Consider the following 19330-nt stretch of genomic DNA (forward strand, 5'->3'; position numbering starts at 1 on the left):
GTATTTTTTGTTTAAGCAATCCTGAAGTACTGGAAAGTTCAAAGCATGTTAATGCTCCTCTGTATTTGAAAACTAATAAGATTCTCTTATGTTCTTATTAGGCATAGCAACAAGGTGGGGGTTCTACACTCCAGCTGAGTTGCACTTATTTTTCTACTGAACTGTCAGGTGAAATGTGCATCATGTGTTTATAATCTTTTCCCTCATCTCTTCTGGTGGGAGCAGGAGCTGTGTATCAGGTAATTCTCTCTTGGTTATGAACTCTTTCTTTTGTTTCATTAATTAATTTTATTCTTTGATTTGTAACTATATTTAACTTGCAGCATTTTTGGATCCCTCAGCAAAAATATCCAAAACAACAACAGCAGCATATGTTAATGTGAACAATGAAGATGCTTTGATTGTTTTCTTCACTAGGTCAAATCACAGAAAAAGCGGTGTAAGAATGAGGTCATAATACTTGTTAAAATGCAAGCACTTGAAAAATAAAAGGTAGCCTTCCCTTTGATCTGTGAAATGAAAAAAAGTGGTGAAGGTTTGTCAGTGGATTTTATTTTTTCTGTGGAGAACTTACCACAGCTTTAGATTATTTTCACTTGAATAACTTGTCTCAAAATGCATGGATTCAGACATGAAGGATGATATCCACAAATTTACTAAAGAAAAAAGAAGAAAAATGTTTAACTTTTCTTGGCATCTCCTGAAGGGAAAAGTTGTGGTATCATTATAATTCCTATGAAAGAAACATAAACAGTATTTTCAGATGTGTTTTTAGAGCCTAATAGCATCTTGAGCTCAATCTATATTTAATCACTGCAATACTAAAGGCAAAGTAACAAAAATGGATTGGAGACTATTGAAATTGAGTAAAACATGATGTGAAATCAGCAAATATCCCTTGACTAAGTGATTCACATCAGCTGAGGATCTGCTCCCACAATAATTACTAGATGCTCTCTATTTAAGAAATATATATATTGGATGTGATCAACTAGTAATATACACTGTAAAATTATGTCTGCACTATTAACTAAGGGAGTGAGTCCCTTGCTTCTGTATATGCGTTCACACTAGCTCACACTGAGATAGTTGACTATAAGTAGCAGTATAGGTATGGTAGAATTTGTACTAGAGCAGTGCAGGTATGGTAGAATTTGTAGTAGCAGTTGAGCCATGGCTTGGCCAAACCACCTGACAGACTTTGTGAACAAAGTGTTGGAAGTGTTTTACATGCATGTTAATGACAAGTTATTGAATTCCCATCTATGACAGTGCAGGTAAGCTGCAGGTAAAGCAACAAGGCTTCATCTATTGTCATGCTTTTCCTCCCTCTTTGAGCAGTTAGGTGCCCTTCATGTTGGGTCAATGAAGGCTGCAAACTGAAAAAAAAAAATTATGGAAATCAGTCCAATAGCCAAAATGTCTTGCACACAGGAAAGAAAAGGCTGAGACCTTGGCTTGTTTGATATTTATAGTCTCTAGCAAAATAGGGCCTGACTGCAGTTAATTAATACATTCCATTAAAACCCATGTTCAAATAGTTGTGTTAAGGTTGCAAGGATTCACCATTAGCAAACACCAGAATTAAAGTCTGGTTGTACTTTAGGTACATGAGGGTGTTCAATATGGGTAATTCCCAATGTTGACTATTGCAGCAAGGGCTCATGGGGCTCTGTAACATAGTTGCTCAAACATAGTAGAGAGCAGTGTGGAATATGAACACTTTAACAAGTTGCTGTAGCAAGCAATACCGTTGTGTGGATCTTCTGAATACTCTGGTATGCTTATATATTAATAGTTGTATATTCATGTCCTAACTGAAATGTGGCTCTGCACAGCAGGAGTATGAATCAGAAAAGTCCTCCCATCTTCAACAGATGTATCCTTACTTGCTAGATTTGTCATGCAGGGACAGTAAGTTTCAGAGCAACATAAGAGCATTGCTGTGGCAAGAGGGTGAATTAACTTCCAAAAGAAGTGAACATATCCCTCTGAAACATGATACAGAATGTATCTCTTGGGTTCTTTGCCCTCACAGTGAACATTTAGTACAGTGGTTATCACATTACCATTGGATGTTGGAGAACCCAATATCTTTCAGAGAAGGAGTGGAGATTTGGACAGAAGTCCCCCACCAGACGTGGGGCTTCCTCAGTCTCTCCTATTGAAATTGCTACACACTGGATAAATAGAACTTACAAAGCTCCAAATGTCAATTAAGGCTACAGAATAATTTTCTCTTAAGAGCCATTGGGCGAGAGAAAGTGTGAAAGATGGGGGAGTGTGGGCCCAGTCTCTCAGCTCCAAACACTTTTCCATTATTTATCCAGTGTGTAGCAATTCAGTAGATGAGACTGAGGAAGCCCCACATCAGAGCAACGTCTACACGTGAAGCCTACTTCGAAGTAGCCTATTTCGCTGTGGAGACATCGAAATAGGCTATTTCGATAAATAACGTCTACACGTCCTCCAGGGCTGGCAACGTCGATGTTCAACATCGACGTTGAGCAGCACCACATCGAAATAGGCGCAGTGAGGGAACGTCTACACGCCAAAGTAGCACACATCGAAATAGGGGTGGCAGGCAAAGCTGCAGACAGGGTCACAGGGCGGACTAGCACTTCCGGGGCAACAGCTAGCCGCTCCCTTAAAGGGCCCCTCCCAGACACAGTCAGCCTGCACAGCACGCGGTCTGAAGAGCCATAGGCACGCAGACCTCGGGCAACGCAGACATGGACCCCCAGCAGCAGCAGCAGCAGCCAGAGGTCCACCCAGCCGCTCCTGCAGGAGCAGAGCTCGCCCTGCTCCATGCCATGCGGGAAGCAGCTGAGCACCTCCTTGCCACACAGGAGGAGGAGTGGCCCCCAGGGGAGGAGAACTCAACCCCCAACCCTGCAGCACCCCGAACCCCCCCCGCGCCTCACAGGCCACCACCTGTGAAGCTACCCCACCAGCACCGACTGGTGGGAGCGGCTGGTGCTTGGGGAGTGGGACGACGACCGCTGGCTCAGGAACTTTAGGATGAGCCGGCAGACATTTATGGAGCTATGCCAGTGGCTCACCCCTGCACTCAGGCAGCAGGACACCGTCATGCAGCGTGCCCTCCCTGTGGAGAAACAGGTCGGCATCGCTGTCTGGAAGCTGGCCACTCCAGACAGCTACCGATCCGTGGGACAGCAGTTTGGTGTCGGTAAGGCCACCGTCGGGGCTGTCCTCATGGAGGTAAGAGGACCCACAGGGGGAGGTTGGGAGGCAGCCCTGGCAGGGCAGGGGGGCCCGGGCAGGGGAGGACCACGCACTCCCTGCTCACTCCTCATTGGTGCTCTCCCATGTGCTTCCCCTGCAGGTCATGTGCACCATCAACACCATACTCCTCCACAGGCTCGTGAGGCTGGGGGACCCAGATGCCACCATCACGGGCTTTGCCACCCTGGGCTTCCCCAATTGCTTCAGGGCTCTGGATGGGACTCACATCCCCATCCGTGCCCCGGTGCAAGGTGGAGGATGCTACATAAACCGCAAGGGCTACCACTCAGTGGTCCTCCAGGCCTTGGTGGTTAGCTGGGGCCATTTCCAGGACTTTTATGCGGGCTGGCCTGGCAGCACCCACGACGCCCGGGTTTTCTGGAACTCGGGCCTGTGCCGGCGGCTGGAGGCAGGGACCTACATCCCCCAGTGGGAGATCCCTCTGGGGGACACCACCATGCCCCTCTGCGTCATCGCAGATGCGGCATATCCCCTCCGGCCATGGCTCATGCACCTGTACATGGGCCATCTCTCTGCCAGCCAGGAGCGCTTCAACCAGCGCCTGAACCATGAGCGCCAGGTGGTGGAGCGCTCATTTGGCCGCCTCAAAGGACACTGGAGATGTCTCCTCACCCGCCTGGATGCGGGCCCCACCAACATCCCCCAGATTGTGGGTCCGTGCAGTGCCCTACACAGTCTGGTGGAGAGCAAGAGGGAGGCCTTCTTTCAGGGCTGGGCTGTGGAGGCCAGCAGGGGCGACGTGCAGCCACCCGCTGCCCCCAGTCGCCAGGTGGACCCCAAAGGGACCCGGGTCCGGGAGGCCCTGCGGGCCCACTTCAATGAGGCTGCGGGGTGAACGCTGGCAGGCTCCCCACTACACCCCCCCTTCCTCCACAACACTCCCTGCCCCTACGCCCACACCACGGAGCACCCAACAGCACATCCCCCCGCCACTTTTCCTGGACAAATCAAAGCACGCACTTGTTTGTAAAATCAAACTGGTTTTCTTTGAACTGTTATTCTAACTAATACTAAACTATATACAAGCACTTCTAACTATAATTGAGTATTAAATAAGTATGCATATATTAACCAAAAAAACCAGGGATTACAAGGAAGGGGAGAACTATTTACATGGGGGGGGGAGGATCAGACTGGGCAAACGGGGGGCACAAATAAACAAATCCAAACTATATACAAGGGGGGGCACATCCTGGGCTCCACGCTCCTATAGTCTGGCACTGGGGGTGGGCGGCCGGGAGCCCCACCTTGGCCACAGCCCTGGCTGGGGCTGGCTGGGGGCCGGGCAGACCAGCAGATACATCTGGCGAGTCTCAGCTGGCCCCAGGTCTTCCTCGGCAGAATGGCCCTCGGTGGCGGATGGCGGGGTGACGGCGGACGGTGCTGTGACGAGAGGAGCAGCGGGTGGTATGGCGGGTGGAGCACTTAGGGCGGGTGCAGCGGCGGACGGCACGGCATGGGGGGGCCATGTAGTCCACTAGCCGGTTGAAGGTGTCCATGTAGGCCCCCCATGCCTCTTGGCGCCAGGCCAGCACCCGCTCCTCGAGATGGAGGCGGCGTTGCTCCACCCGCGTGCGCTGCTTTGCGACCTCCAGCTGCCGGCGGCGGAGGGCCAGCAGCTGGGGGTCCGTTGCCATCGGGTGGTGGTGCTGGGTCCACCGTGGGGCTGGTCGGTCCTCCGCCGAGGGGCTGGCCTGGAGCGATGACCCCGGAGGGGATTCCGGGACCACTGAAGCCTCGCCGGCGCTCTCCAGTCCTTCCAATGGTGCAGCTGTGGAACACAGGAGTGGGGGAAGAAGAGTGGAGACAGACGTTAGTGTGGGCCCTGAGCCGTGGCCCTTGTCCCCTCACCCCTGTGCTGCAGGTTCCCCATCCCTGTCCCCGGGAGATGCTGATGTGATGGGGTTCAAGGGTCCCCCTGCACTGCACTGCGTCCCCCAGTGGGAGTGACTCTCACTTCACTCAGCAGGGTCTGACAGGAGAGGTTTCTTAGGCCACAGATGGCCAGTTTCTCCCAGAAGTGACAGCACAGCAGTCAGAGACAGTCCTTCCAACCCGTCCTGGGGAGAAGACCCCAAGGGGTGCCCCTCTGGGGTGTAGCTTTCCCCCTCCTCAGGCTGGCTGCCTTCCAGCTCTCCCTTCCCCTAGCCTCTGCCTGCAGCCCCTGCCCCGATTCAAAGCCAACTCGGCTCCTCCCTCCTCTTTGTTCAGGGCAGAGGTGTAACCTTCCAGTTGTAGCCCCAGGATCATCCTTAGCCACTGGGAGCTATTCAGCTTGTTGCACATATCTAGCCTGAGACTCGCATTTGCACTCCCCCCACTCCATCACATGCTGCTGCTGCTGCTGCTGCTGCTGCTGCTGCTGCTGCTGCGGGGTGTCCCACCCCCTCCTCCCGGGGGACCCTAGACTTTCCGCTCCCCCCAGCCCCGGGGATGGGGCATGGCACTGTCATGCTGGGGGAGGGGGCAGGGGCTGATGCACTCTTGCGGGGGACATGGCCCTGCTGTCTTTGGGGCCATGGCCATCTGGGCATGTGGAGGGCCCTGGGCACATATCTATTACCCCTGCCCCTCAATCCCGGGGGTGTACACTAGGGGGGTACATACCTGTAGGTCCACTCCCACGGTCAGGGGACACCCGGGGGGCGGACGCCTGGCTGCTGCTCCGGGATGGCAAGAGGATCTGGAGCCCGGTGTCGGTGGAGGAGGAGTCCTCCTCCTCCTCCTCCTCCTCCTGCTCTGGTGCCCTGGGGGTGGGATCCAGGGGGGGGCCCCGGGTGCGGGGCTTACCTCCGGGGCGGACTCCAGCTCCGGGGCCTGCTGGGGCTCCTCAGCCAATGTATCAAGTGTGGCCAGAGGGGAGGAGGTGTGCCGGGGGCCCAGGATGTCCCTCAGCTCCCTGTAAAAGGGGTAAGTGACAGGGGCAGCCCCAGATTGGCCGGCCTCATCCCGGGCCTGGGCGTAACCCTGCTGCAGCTCTTTGACTTTACTCCGGACATGGGCCGGAGTGTGGGCACGGTGACCCCGGGCGGCCAGGCCCTCGGCCAGCTGAGCAAACGCTTCCGTGTTCCGCCTCTTGCTCCCGATTACCTGGAGCACCTCCTCCTCGCTCCAGAGCCCCAGCAGGTCACGAAACTCGGCCTCCATCCAGGAGGGGACCCGCTGCCGCTTCCTGGCCTGGCTGCCAGCCCGCGAGCCCTGGCTGCCCTGGCTCCCCTTGCGGGGGGTCCCCTGGGGGCGCTGGGGGGCTGCCGGGCGGCCATCGCAGCTGGGGTGGCAGACAGTGGTGGCTCAGAGATGTGCAGGCTGGCCACATGTCTGGGCTGCCGCCTGCACGTTCTCTCAGCTTCCTGCACAGGAAGGGAGGAGGCGGGGACCTTTAAGGGGCCGCTCCATGAGGCCACCATTGAGCTGAGGGGATGGAGAGAGCGTCTCTCAACCCCTCAGCTGATGGCCACCATGGAGGACCCCGCAATTTCGATGTTGCGGGACGCGCAATGACTACACAGTCCCTACTTCGACGTTGAACATCAAAGTAGGGCAATATTCCCATCCCCTCATGGGGTTAGCGGTTTCGACGTCTCGCTGCCTAACATCAATGTTAACATCGAAATAGCCCCCAACACGTGTAGCTGTGATGGGCGCTATTTTGAAGTTAGCGCCGCTACTTCGAAGTAGCGTGCACGTGTAGACACGGCTCAGGTGGGGGACTTCTGTCCAAATCTCCATGCCTTCTCTGAAAGATATTGGGTTCTCCAACATCCCATGGGAATGTGATAACCAACAAACTACATCTCATATGGTAACATTGAGGTAGCTGTGTTAGTCTGTACTCTAACAAAACAAACAAGAAATCATGTAACACCTTAAAGACTAACATAATAATTTATTAAGTGATGAGCTTTTGTGAGGCAGACTCACTTCTTTTCACATCTGGAGATGTGCCATTTCCAGTACAGCACTGACAATTTTACAACACAGGGATCCAAAAACATTTTAATTTTATTTATTTATTTATTTATTTATTTATTTGGCTCTCTGTGCTATACTGGAAATGGCATATCTACTGATCTGAAGAAGTGGGTCTACCCATGAAAGCTCATCACTGTGGCTACGCCTACACTAGGACACTACATCGAAGTAGCCTATTTCGAAGTAAGAATATTGAAATAGGCTACTTCGATGATTATCATCTACACGTCCTCGGCAGTGTCTACACGTGCCCCAAACTTCGAAATGGCCATGCAAATGGCCATTTCGAAGTTTACTAATGAAGCGCTGAAATGCATATTCAGCGCTTCATTAGCATGCGGGCGGCAGCCGCGCTTCGAAATTGACGCTCCTTGCCGCCGCGCGGCGCGTCCAGACGGGGCTCCTTTTCGAAAGGACGCCACCTTCTTCGAAGTCCCCTTATTCCCATGAGCTCATGGGAATAAGGGGACTTTGAAGTAGGCGGGGCCCTTTCGAAAAGGAGCCCCGTCTGGACACGCCGCGCGGCGGCAAGGCTCGTCAATTTTGAAGCGCTGCTGCCGCCCGCATGCTAATGAAGCGCTGAATATGCATTTCAGCGCTTCATTAGTAAACTTCGAAATGGCCATTTGCATGGCCATTTCGCAGTTTGGGGCACGTGTAGACACAGCCGTACCGTGCTAGCATATAAGAAGTAGACAATAGCCTTTTGTAACCACACACTTATAACTGTAGCTTAATAAACTTGTAACTAGTTAAGCTCTGAGCCTGACTTCTGTTAACCCTTTTGTCACTACAACACAGCTGGCACAACAAAAGAACTTTAACCGTTTGGTTACTACAGCCTGGCCATGGGTGAGTGTGCTAGGAGCTCCCTGCTCTTACAGTAAAAAACTGGGTTGTTTGGAACCCAGGGGAATACCTCACCGCACATTACCCGGACATCGGCTAACAGAATTGATGCAGCGAGCAGGGTTGTGACACAGGCTGTACCGCAGTGACAAAATGAAACCAGTCATGATAAACAACATGGATTTCCCCAACATAGAGAAGGAATTCACCTGGGAAGGATGGGGTGACCCTAAGTGGGACGAGGAAATGTTGGAAAAGAACTGGGGACAATCAGAGGAACTATGGTTGCAGTTCTGTAAGCAGAGAACTGCTTGTAAACTAAAAGGGAAAAAGGAATATTGGAGCAGTTGTATCTGGCTGTTAGAAACAGCTCCTAGGAGAAAAGCCCAGATTATAAGACCTTGAAGAAACTGCCCAACTCTGAAAGCTTTAGTTCAAGTTCTTAACTCTTTGTGGTACAAAGTGTAGTTATGTAAACATTTATGTTGTGGTGTATGTGTATATGTCATGGAGTTTTGTTTACATTAATTGTTTTGCTAACACGTGTTTGTGACATGTCATGTAGTTTTGTTTAATGTTGTTTGTCTGTCTGTCTGTCTGTTTGTCCTGCTGGTGCATCCATAAGGAGGGGACGCCTTCCGATATGGACACCTTCCAATATAGGAAAAACAGTAAGGTTAGGTATAAAAGATCTAAACCCCTTTAGTAATACTTAAAATGGCAATATCCAATAAAATGTCATTTTGGAAAATAAGCATGTGATTTGAGGGAAAGAGTAAGTGAGTAAGTCCTTAACTCTAAAGGGTCTGGAGAAAATTCAGAGTGAGTAGCATGCAGAGTTTAGAAGAAACTGAGCATATTTGTAAATGGAGTATTCCAAGATGTAACCTGCCACCCCAAAGGGGGTAGAAAAGTATTCTTTTGTCTTTCAGAAACAGAGAAAAGCTGGTAGTTACTGAAGAACAACCTAAACATCATGAATCTCCTTTTAAAATGAAGAATGTGGTTTTGTATTTTATGTTTGTGCTTATCTTATTAATAACATTATCAAATTGTCTATGTTGGTAACTTAAAGTACACATGGGCTAATTAAAACAAAAAATGGTCTGTATATTTCTGCCTTATTAAATGCCTTGGCTGACACAGCAGCTAAAGCTGCAGACCTTTCCCCTCTTGGGCCACTTCCCTGTTTCCCATTTTTACAGATTCCCAGTCTCCTATTGCAACCCTTATTGATACTGCACTATTCCAAGATCAGGCCCTAAATTCAGAAGAAACTATCTGGAGACTGGATGAATGCCTTTTGCATCCTGAACACCTTTGGTGCTCCCCGGACAGCCGCCTGGTTGCACCCAAGGTCCTTCTCCCTTATCTTGCTTGCATGCACCACAGCCTGACTCATGTAAGCAAAGCAGGGGGATGATTACAGCTGTTCAAGCAAATTGGTTTGCTTCCAAATTCTCCTAAGTGGCCCAAACTACTGTCTGGCTTGCCCTGTCTGCCAAGCCCACGAAGTGGGCAAACCTGTAAAGACAGTTCTGGCAACCAGATCTCTGCCTTTAGGACTGTTCCTGAAGTTATAAATGAACTTCATTCAGCTACCCAAATGTAAATTTTTTAAAAATGTGCTGGTTATTGTTTGTTTGTTCTCGGTGTGGGTAGAGGAATGTCCATGCTGGAAAGCTGATACCGCACAGAACTCCACCTTAATTAAGGAATCCCTATGGAAGGTGGGAATGCTTAGTGAGTACCACCATACCACCGAGCAACCCCTAAGTATAGGACATGTGTCAGCCCACCAAAAGAATACCACCCCGGCTGCACGGCTAAATAACCTGGCAGATGCAGCAGTCCAGATCTCTGCCACCCAAGTAGATGGGGAACGTTTGTACCTATGGCTACAAGAGACTCTGGGGCACACAGGGAGTGATGAGCTGGTGCGGCAAGCATATATCAGGGGGTAGCCTATCACCCACCGACAGGCTAGAGACTTGGTGCAAGCCTGTCCTATCTGTGCTAAAACCTGAAAACACATAGCTGAAGGACAGCGGTTTGCTAGGCTAAGAGATGGGAAAACACTATGGGCAACCTGGCAGGTTGATTGAATTGGCCCACTTCCTACTACCAGGCAAAGGTGTAAGTACCTTCTGACTGGAATGGAAGTTGTTTCAGGAATTGGTTTTGCATACTCTGCCCCGTTGGCAACAGGACTGTCCACAATTATGGGACTAAACCGCTTAACAGCAATTGTCCCAGCACCCTGGGAAATCCAGTCTGACAACAGCTCACACTTTAAAAACAAAGTAGTACAAGAGTGGGCTACTAAGCATGGAATTCAGTGGACTTACCACCTCCCTTACCGACCCCAGTCCAACGGCATAGTCGAGCACTGGAATGGGCTGTTAAAAAGCCACTTGAAGCCCTCGGACGGCACTTGGGAAAACAGGCTGGATGAGGTGGTGCAGTGACTAAACAACCAGCAAACCCCTATGGGCAGTCCAATCAGCAGAGGATTCTTCCCTACTGGGAAAAATTCCTCAACCTTGGCTGCACCACTCAAGGGCTACGTCTACAAGTGCCCCATACTTCGAAATGGCCATGCAAATGGCCATTTCGAAGTTTACTAATGAAGCGCTGAAATACATATTCAGCGCTTCATTAGCATGCGGGCGGCAGCGGCGCTTCGAAATTGCCGCGCCTTGCCGCCGGGCGGCGCGTCCAGACGGGGCTCCTTTTCGAAAGGATGCCACCTACTTCGAAGTCCCATTATTCCCATGAGCTCATGGGAATAAGGGGACTTCGAAGTAGGCGGGGCCCTTTCGAAAAGGAGCCCTGTCTGGACACGCCGCGCGGCGGCAAGGTGCATCAATTTCGAAGCGCCGCTGCCGCCCGCTTGCTAATGAAGCGCTGAATATGCATTTCAGCGCTTCATTAGTAAACTTCGAAATGGCCATTTGCATGGCCATTTCGAAGTTTGGGGCACGTGTAGACACGGCCAAGAACTCCAAATCTAATCCTGGAGATACTGTTGTAATTAAACACCCTAGCCTGGGAACACAGACTCATGTACTGCACTCATACAAAGGTGGGGGTGTAGACTGCTTTAGACTCTAAAAGGAAACCAATAACCATTACTGAGGCTTGGATCACATCCAAGACTGGCTGACCTTGTGTTTGCTCTCCAGAAAAGAAAGAACCAACTGCAATACACACCTCCCTGGGAGGAAGCAAGGCAATGGCCACCTGTAACATCAGTACACACCAAAGAACTTTAATGTACATAATACATGCATGCTGCTAGATGCCATATTAATACTAATAGACTCTTAGTAATTGCTATAGGCCTAGTTGTGTTGTAGCTACCTTCAACCTAGATGACAGCATGGCACCTCAACTCCTCGTCATCTTCCTGACTACCTTGCTGACCTCTGCTACACCTAAGCATCCCCTCAGGAATGCCATCCAGTCCATCATCTCCACCGCTGGTGCCACGGATTGCTGGATGTGTACCCTGCTGAACTCCTCTGCCAGATTGGGAATTGAGTTTGTCCCTCTGAACCTGAATGATTGGTGGGACAAGAGCAACATCTGGTGGGGACCAGTCTGTTTTGATGACAGCGACATCCACTCCTACCTTCGCTGCAGCCCCTGGGGTTCATGCTGCAATAGGGTGAACTCCTACTTGGACAAGGAGTCTGGAAGTTCTGGTTCTGGTTCTGGTTTTCTTATCGTACCCTGTAACGGGATGAGGTTTGCTGGGATTTGAGACCCTGACAACCCTGTCGTCCCAGGTGCTGGTAGGGTGGAACTGAGTGTCTTGCTTGTAATTCCTCGGAGTGGAAGCCATCGCATGCGAGGAAGCTCCAAGGTTAGGCTGGGCCCTTCTGTCCCATCCTCCTAGCCCAGCTGGTGTGGGTAGAGGTAACCGGTTTGAACTTTCTGGATTAGACCATAATTCCCATCTGCCTTCCTGTCTAATTGCTCTCTGTTTAAGTGTCAGCAAGGGATGGGTGGGTCTCGAAGTATGCAGTCCTGGCCCAACAAGGAGGAGTTTGTGCTCTAATTAACCAATCTTGCTGCTTTTAGGTAAACACTCAGAATAGATTAAACAGAATGTATCTGCCATCAAAGATGCAGTTAAAAATCTTACATGCTGTAACTAAGAATGGAAGGATCTCATGATTAAAATGATTAACAATCAACAATCAACAATGATCAACAATTAGAATTTTCTCTTACTCCATTCTTGCATTCTATTGTAACCACTATTTTGGTTGTTCTTATCATAGTATTTGTGTTTTGCATAACACTGTGCATCGTTAGGAGACTAATTGATGTGGCCTTCTCCTCCATGCAAATCCGATACATGGAGCTGACAAGTGATCCTAGCCAATTCCGCGATTCCCCAGATACTGATTGGATCATTCGGCACTTTTAGGCTTCCTCCAAGGAGGGTAAGAGGTGCTGGCATCACCACCACCTTGCGTTCTGGGATGTAGTGTGGTGCATCAGGGGGTGGAATGTAGCCAGACAAAGTCTCCCCCTTACAAGCCAGCTTGCTTGCTGCCTCCCCCCCGCACTGAGGAGCACACAGGGCACAGAAACGGCTGCTGACAGCACAGTCTTTGATGCCCTCATTGAGGCCCAGATGTGCTAGATTATCGTGACCCTGAGAAACAGAAAGTACAGATAGAAGGCTAACAGGCCAAACTGTCAACAAGTTGGGGGGGACCCTCAAGAAATCACCCCAGCTGGCATTGATGAATTTGATGACCACACAACCATCCCAGAAGGGGAAGTCCCCGCCCACACAAAAAGAATGTCCTGTACTCTCAAATTGCTTATCTCCTGTCTTACAAGTGCAAATTAAGTAAGAATTGCCCTTGTAACAAACTGGCGTAACAAAAGACAGACCAGTACGATCTGGCACCACAGATAAGAAAGAGAATACGTAACCCAAAAGGGGTATAAAAGGTGGGCCCAGCAGAACTCTAACTTTGAGTGCATTCCACCAACCACCTGCTGGTCGGGTCAGGTGATCGCCTCCTGAGGTCCACAACTGGGGACGCCCAACCTCGTATTCGTCTTTCCGCGGAATTGAGTGACCGATCCGGCTTGGCTATGCTGGTATCAAGAGATGCAGAGAGGGTAAGATACACCCATGCTAGGTCTCCGTTTTTTTTGTGCACAGCTAAAGAATTAGAGCTCTGTAACTAGACGTCATTGTGTCAAGATATCATTGTGTTAGATGGTAACAGATATCTTTGTATTGGATTATAACGTAACTTGTTAACACCTGTACTTTGCTAGCATATAAGAAGTAGACAATAGCCTTTTGTAACCACACGCTTATAACTGTAGCTTAATAAACTTGTAACTAGTTAAGCTCTGAGCCTGACTTCTGTTAATCCTTTTGTCACTACAACACAGCTGGCACAACAAAAGAACTTTAACCGTTTGGTTACTACAGCCTGGCCATGGGTGAGTGTGCTAGGAGCTCCCTGCTATAACAGTAAAAAACTGGGTTGTTTAGGACCCAGGGGAATACCTCACCGCACATTACCCGGCCATCAGCTAACAACACTCTACTTCGATGTTCAACGTCGAAGTAGGGCACTATTCCCATCTTCTGATGGGAATAGCGATTTCGACATCTCGCCGCTTAACATGGATTTGAACGTTGAAATAGCACACGGTGTGTGTAGATGCGAAGCGTGCTATTTCGATGTTTTGCCGGCTCCTTCGAAGTAGCTGGCTAGTGTGGACTCAGCCCTAATGAATTATTTTGTTAGTCTTTAAAGTGCTACGTGACAGTTAAATGTTACAGAGTGGGTTTCACCAAGACATCTTCCTCCAATTGTTTTGTGTGAAGACAGGCAGACAAGTAACTCATTCTGTGATTTAAAAAAAAAAGTCTTGGCACTTAAGTTTCCCATGTCCACGTGGCAGGTTTAGTTGTAAATTGCTAAATTGACACAAGCACCTGTCTGCAGACTCAATGTAGGCCCCTATCTGTAAGACAGAGGCTGGATTTATCTCACACCTCTCTTGTCAGAATCTGACATTCACTGGTTTTGTCACAGAACTTTCTTAGAATGCCAATCTGTAGATCACATAGCTGCTTCTGTGTTTTAGTCACCTAAAAGTAAAAAAAAAAAAAAAAAAAAAACCCTATGAATTTCCATGTTATAATATCCAAGCTCCTTTGTGCATCCCACATTAGGTGACTGATAGATATTCTTATTTATTTTTAATTCCTGAGGATCCCCCATGAGGAGAGAGGGGCAGATGGGTAGGGGGAACTGGCTTTCTATGGCCACGCTGGCCACAAACAGCTGGGCCAGTTCCTGCATGGCGGCTGGAGGGAGGTCAGCTGGGAGCAAGGCAGTGAAGTCAGGAGCTGTGGAGGGAGCTTTGGGGGAGGGATGTGCCTGCCCCAGGGGCCATATCCTTCACTCCCCCATGAATCCCTCTGCCCCCATCAGCTGGCCTGGGGGCCCTGGGGGATCCTGTTCACTGGGCCTGATAAAATGAATCCTAGAATACTTAAGGAGCTGATAGAGGAGGTTTCTGAGCTTTTAGCTATCATCGTTGAAAGTCCTGGAAGATGGGAGAGATTCCAGAAGGCTGGAAAAGGGCAAAGATAGTGCCCATCAATAAAAACGGAAAAAAGAACAACCCAGAAAACTAAAGACCAGTCAGTTTAACTTCTGTTCCAGGAAAAATAATGAAGCAAATAATTAAGGAATTCATCTGCAAACATCTGGAAGAAAATAAGGTGATAGGTAACAGCCGGCACGGATTTGTAAAGAACAAATCATACCAGACCAATCTGATAGCTTTTTTTGACAGGATAATAAGTCTTGAGTATAAGGAAGAGGTGGTGGATATGGTATACCTAGACTTTAGTATGGCATTTGACATAGTCTTGCATGATCTTCTTACCAATAAACAGGCAAAATTTAACTTAGATGGGTCCACTGTAAGGTGGGTACATAAATGGCTGGATAACCATTCTCAGAGAGTAGTTATTAATGGTTTGCAGTCATGCTGGAAGGACATAACAAGTGGAGTTCTTCAGGGATCTGTTTTGGGACCATTTCTATTCAATATCTTCATCAATGATTTAGATATTGGCATGGAGAATATGCTTACTAAGTTTGAAGATGATACTAACCTGAGTGGGGTTACAACTTCTTTGAATGATAGGCTCATAATTCAGAATGATCAGAACAAATTGGAGAAATGGTCTGAGGTAAACAGGGTGAAGTTTAATAAGGACAAACACAAAGTAGTCCACTTAGGAAGAAACAGTCAGTTTCATACATATAGAATGGGAGGTGACTGTCTAAGAAAGAGTACTGTGGAAAGAGATTTAGGGGTTCTAGTGGACCACGAGCTAAATATGAGTCAACAATGTGATGATGTTGAAAAAAAACATGATTCTGGGATGCATTAACAGGAGTGTTGCAAGCAAGACACAAGATGTCATTCTTCTGCTCTACTTGGTGCTTATTATGACTCAACTGGAGTATTGTGTCCAGGTCTAGGCACCAAATTTCAAGAAAGATTTGGAGAAGGTCCAGAGAAGAGCAACAGGAATGATTAAAAGTCTAGAGAACAAGAGCTATGAGGGAAGACTGAAAGAACTGGTCTTTTTTAGCTTAGAAAAGAGAAGACTTAGAGGGGACATGACAACAGTTTTCAAGCACCTCAAAGAGGATTACAAGAGGAAGGGAGAAAAATTGTTCTCCTTTGCCTCTGAGGATAGAACAAGAAGCAATGGGTTTCAATTGCAGCAAGGGAGGTTTAGATTATCCATTAGGAAAAAAAACTTCCTGACTGTGAGGGAGGTTAATCACTGGAAGGAATTACCAAGGGAGGTTGTGGAATCTCCATCTCGGAAATAATTAAGAGAAGATTACATAGACACCTATCAGGGACAGTCTAGATGGTGTTTAGTCCTGCAATGAGGGCAGGGATCTGGACTTGATGACCTCTTGAGGTCCATTCCAGTTCTAGTGTTCTATGATTCTATGGAAGTGACATATGCAGACCTTGGTCAGCTCCCCTGTCATTCCCTTCCCAGGGTATGTGGCCAGTGGTGCTCTCCATGGAGGCAGGTTCTGAGTGTCATGCCTGGGGCCCAGGGACCACAGTCATCTGGGGTGGGTCTGAACTGGGAAGAAAACCATGTGAGCAGCCTGCTGTTGGCTGTGGCTGCTGCTGGCACCACCTCCCCACATGCTGGGGCATCTGAAGTGCTTGGGACGTACCTGATGGTCTCTCCAGGAACTTAGGGGGAGCCTGGCAGAATGACCAAGATGGGATGGCAATGACAAGTGCCATGTCACTGGAGCCCTCATCATTGCTTGTGGCTTTGGTCTCTTGGCGCATCTGCTGGGGGATACTGCCACCCACGGGGCCCACCAGGTCTTGGGGCTCGGTCTCAGAATCTGGTGTCCAGGACCATGGCTGGGGGGCTACCTCCTTTCCTCCAAGGAGGCAGTCCAGCTCATTGAAGTGGGGGAAGTTGGTAAGCACTGCTGCCAAGTGGCTGGAAGCATCCTGTGACTACCAGTAGGCTCACCACAGCTCCTTCACCCTCGAATGGACCTGGTCTGGGGTACAGGTGGGGTGGCCCTGGGAGGTCAGTCCACTGAAAAAGCAGCCAAATGCTGCTGCATCCAGCACTGGCCAGTGGTATGGAGGAGGACCTCCTCCCTCCCCCAAAGTCCTAGCAGGCCCTTCACCACAGTACCACTCCAGGAGGGGGCCCTCTTCTTTGGCTCCTGGCGAGGGGTCCCGCGAGTCCTCAGATGCCTGGAAGGCAGGCCCCTGGGGGGCACAGGGCTCTTGAGGTCTGGCCATGGTGCCAGTGGCCTTGCTGTTGTGGCTGTATGCATGCGTACTGCTGGAGGCTTGTGCTCTCCCTGCAGCCAGCACACTCTCAGCTTCCTGGAGTTTCTGGGTCCCTGCATCTTTAAACACGGCCAGAGGCAGAGACCATAGAGCCATGCTTCTGCTGGCAGCGGCGTCTCCATGCTCCAATCAGCCACCATCATAGAGGACCCCGTCTTTCGAAAGAGCAGCCCATGGAGTGTCTCCACATATTCTCTTTTGAAAGAGCCTTTCTGAGTGGGGGTTGCGCTTCCTGATACGGAAAGAGAAGAGTGATTTCAAAAGGCGGGCACAAGTTATTATTTCTAAATGACTTGCTAGTGTAGATGCAGCCTCTTGGGGTTAGGTGGGAGATGGACATCCAGATGTTAAGAGGAAGGCAGCAGCTCATAAGTCCAGAGGCAGGAATATAGGTGCTGCTGAACTTCATCTTAAAAAAAAAATAAAACAGGTGCAAAGTGAGAGATTTGACATGGGTTTTATAGATTTCAGTGGAATCTGAAACTGGGACACACATAGCTAAATTCAACACATAGGAGACAGAATACATTCATGGATTGTGTCCCTTGTGTACAGTAATACGTGTAATTGCCAAATGATAACAGATCCATTCCCCAAAGGCTTGCTGATTAAAGACACATATATAGGTAAGCTCTACAGGAAAGGCTGGGACCTACATTGCAAAGAGAAATGGCATGATACCTTCCCCTTCAGAATAACAAATTAATTCTGAAGAGGCTTGCATTATGGAAAAGATAAATGTAACCCTACTGAACCTATTGCCAAATGCTGTAAATAACACTATCTTACAATGCTGGGGGAAAGGAGGGAAACAGAGGAGTAATTTTTCTAAGTAACTTTAAAATTTTTATGTATACATATAAATGGCATACATATAAAAGTACACCTTGATACTCTATTTTAAACCTATAAAGTCGCACTACGTTATAAATACACAATTAAGGTTTCTCATTCTAGTCTTAACTCATGCTGCTGTGCCTACATATTGCGGTATATGTGCTCGGTAACTTGATAGAAGGTTATTAGCCACCTGCTATGACTTAAGAATGGAGTCAGATGTTTTTTGCTTAAAATTTCTTGGTTTTTATGGGTTCAATCATGTCCTTTATCATTATTTTAGAAGATTCTTTCTTTCTTTTATTTTTCATTTCCATTTAAGATTGACAAATAGCTTACAAAATAGGATGAAATGTTCTGGAATAATTCTCAACATGCTACGGAGAGCACAATGCTTTATTGAAGCAGCATTCAAATGTAGCTAATATTTTGATATAAACCAATCAAACCTTGAAATTTAAGGGTGAAACTGACATTCCCAGCCAGATTATCTCCGAGCATGCTTCTGGAAAGTGTTAACAATACATATTGTCCAAACCCAAAATGGCCAGAATGTTAATACCATGGAGCAGGAGATCCAAAACAACTGTCTCACCCCCTCTTTTATTCTCAAATTATGCAGAAGCCCTATCTATGAATTTGGGGCTTTTCAGGTTGGGGGGTGGGGTGGATAGTTTGGGAGGCAGAAGAGGCAGGTTTTTTTTAAAAGCATTATTATGAAGACTATTTCATTCCTTGAAAGACTTTTATGATATATAAACGGCACCTTGAGTCCATAGCAATGTGAAGCAGTAGTTTGCTATTACAATTAAATGTTATAAATCTCTATGGCTACGTCTACACGTGAAGCCTACATCGAAGTAGCCTATTTCGATGTGGCGACATTGAAATAGGCTATTTCGATGAATAACGTCTACACGTCCTCCAGGGCTGGCAACGTCGATGTTCAACTTCGACGTTGCGAGGCACCACATCGAAATAGGCGCTGCGAGGGAACGTCTACACGCCAAAGTAGCACACATCGAAATAAAGGTGCCAGGCACAGCTGCAGACAGGGTCACAGGGCGGACTCAACAGCAAGCCGCTCCCTTAAAGGGCCCCTCCCAGACACAGTTGCACTAAACAACACAAGATACACAGAGCCTACAACTGGTTGCAGACCCTGTGCCTGCAGCATGGATCTCCAGCTGCCGCAGCAGCAGCCAGAAGCCCTGGGCTAAGGGCTGCTGCACACGGTGACCATAGAGCCCCGCAGGGGCTGGAGAGAGAGTGTCTCTCAACCCCCCAGCTGATGGCCGCCATGGAGGACCCGGCAATTTCGACGTTGCGGGACGCGGATCGTCTACACGGTCCCTACTTCGACGTTGAACGTCGAAGTAGGGCGCTATTCTGATCCCCTCATGAGGTTAGGGACTTCGACGTCTCGCCGCCTAAAGTCGAAGTTAACTTCGAAATAGCGCCCGACGTGTGTAGCCGCGACGGG

Source organism: Carettochelys insculpta, chromosome 1 (assembly GCF_033958435.1).
Source record: "Carettochelys insculpta isolate YL-2023 chromosome 1, ASM3395843v1, whole genome shotgun sequence".
Lineage (NCBI taxonomy): Eukaryota > Metazoa > Chordata > Testudines > Carettochelyidae > Carettochelys > Carettochelys insculpta.